Raw genomic sequence first — 2,366 nt, forward strand, 5'->3', positions numbered from 1 at the left:
AAAAACTTTATTCACCTTGTAAGTATATTTTACTTTGTCAGAAACTGATGGTTGCCTACCCAATATTCTCCTTCCCAATAAGAATTCCAATCCCCTTGGCAACCTCCATGTACTCAGAAGAAAAAAGAAAAGCAAACAGCACCCACCTTCCCCAACTTCCCAGCAGATAAGGATGGCCATTGATACAGAACAGACCAACACCCTGAAAGAGAATTTATGCTTGGAGTTTCTACATAAGCTCCAGAAAAAGAGAATTTGATTCATCTGCCACAATCATCTTTGTCCTTTGTTCACGCAAGGACTGAAATAATTAACAGATATCTCATCCCTAACACCCTACGCTCACAAGTCAAACAGCAACTGGGCTTCTCATTACATAAGAAAAGTTAGCCCCCATCTTGTTTAAGCTTGTGTTTTTGGCGTTTTGGGGTTTTTTACCCCCCTCTGTGGTGCTGAACTGAATACCTAATTGAGAACAAATCTTATCCATTACTAGAATCACCCAGTATACCTATCTGCATAAAAAGACATCATTGCTTTTCACACATGATTTTAACTACAGCACTTTATTAAAACTCATTATAATAATTTAATTTTGTCTGTACACAAAAAAGCCTCTTGTGAGCGTGGGTTCTAAAAGAAGAGAACAGTATTCAGCATGAACAAAAGTTCCTGAAAAGAACTGCAGCTTCCTTTGAATCTTCTGCAGACTGATTAACTGATTAGAACTTCAAGGCTGTGGAGAGGTTGGAATGTTGCATGTCCACCATCAACAAATTATCTTGGTACATCTTTAGTCAACCTTAATAGCTATTTATTGCCTTCCTCTGTGAGTCACTTAACATTTTTGTCACCATGAGGCAAATCCTTTGTAAGGTACAAACAGATGCCTAGTTTCTAACCAATCAAAGGGCTAAGAATAGCACCTGAGGTGTAGAGCAGAGTTCTGTCCATCTTGCTGCAAACTACCCACCTAAGGTTTTCACCAGTGTATTTGAAAAGTGCCTTGATCTATGGGTTTCTTTGTTCTGTTACTATAAAAACATCATCAAACCTTACCATATTATAACATGGAATTTTGGGGGTAAACTAAATCTCATAATTGACTTCAGAATAAACTCTCTCATCCCCTTTAAGGTAAGAGTTGATTTTTTTTTTAGGTTGGCATCAGTAACAGAGAAGACAGTGATAAAAAGGTCAGCATCCTCAGAGATGATTTTCTTTCACAGTGCTAAAAAAGGATTAGAGGGCAGCAGAGCTGCTTCTGAAGATGATGGTTGGAGGGGGTCAAGAAAATGGTAAGAATAGCTCAGTGGATAAACCTGCTGCCAAGACTGATAACCTAAGTTTGATGCCCAGAACCCGCATGTAGAAGGAAACAGACCCAAGCTGCTATCTGACATCCATATGTGCATGCTGGCATGTACAGGTATACACACACACACACACACACACACACACACACACACAATTAAATAAATAAATAAATAAATGTGTAAAATTTTAAAAATAGACTAGCCTTTGAAGTGTCTAGAATATTATAAAATAATTATTTGTTCTATGTATCTCTTTAATATTTTAATATATTTTTATTAATTTTTGTGGATTTCATATATCTAATCATATTTAGCCTCCTTTTCCCTATCTGCATCCCCCCATAGCCCACCCACAGGACTTCATGCATTTTGTCATATATGTTAAGGCCTATCGAGTCAAATTTGTGTACCCAGATGTTCCTTGGCATGTGTTGATCCACTGAAGCCTGGTCAGGCTGTCTAGCACATCACTCCTTTAAGAAAGACCAACTCTCCTTCCCCTGGCAGTGATCGGCTGCCAATATTTCATCACCTAAGTTGTGGCCTCCTGCCATTTCCCCGTGCTGGTTTTTGTCTGATTGAGTTTGCATGGGTCTTGTGCACGCTGTCACCATTGCTTTAAGTTCTTATGATCAAGGTCTTAGGAGCCTGTAAGACAGTTTCCTTATGGTCTTGCACCCTGACTCTTACAATCTTTCCACGCCCTCTTCCACAATGATCCCTGAGCTCTAGGTGTGTTAGGTTTAATATAGGAACCCTGTCTAGGACCCACATTCTACAGTCTCTTATTCTCTACACTTTGGCCAGTTGTTGCCTTTCGTGTTCATTGCTCTCTGTTCCATGAGGAAGTTTCACTGATGAGAGTTGAGAGATACATTAGTATTCACTCTACCCCTGATCTACTGTGTTCCATGAGCCTTAGTGTAGAAGCTCCATTGCAAATGTGTCACTTAAAGTTGGATATCTCACAGACACTTATTCTCTGTGTGTGACCAGTTGTGGAACTCTTATAGTCTCCATCTGTTGTAAAAGAAGCTTCTTTGATGAGTG

The sequence above is a fragment of the Nannospalax galili genome, unplaced genomic scaffold, assembly GCF_000622305.1.
Source record: "Nannospalax galili isolate Female #2095 unplaced genomic scaffold, S.galili_v1.0 scaffold168, whole genome shotgun sequence".
NCBI classification, from domain to species: Eukaryota; Metazoa; Chordata; class Mammalia; order Rodentia; family Spalacidae; genus Nannospalax; species Nannospalax galili.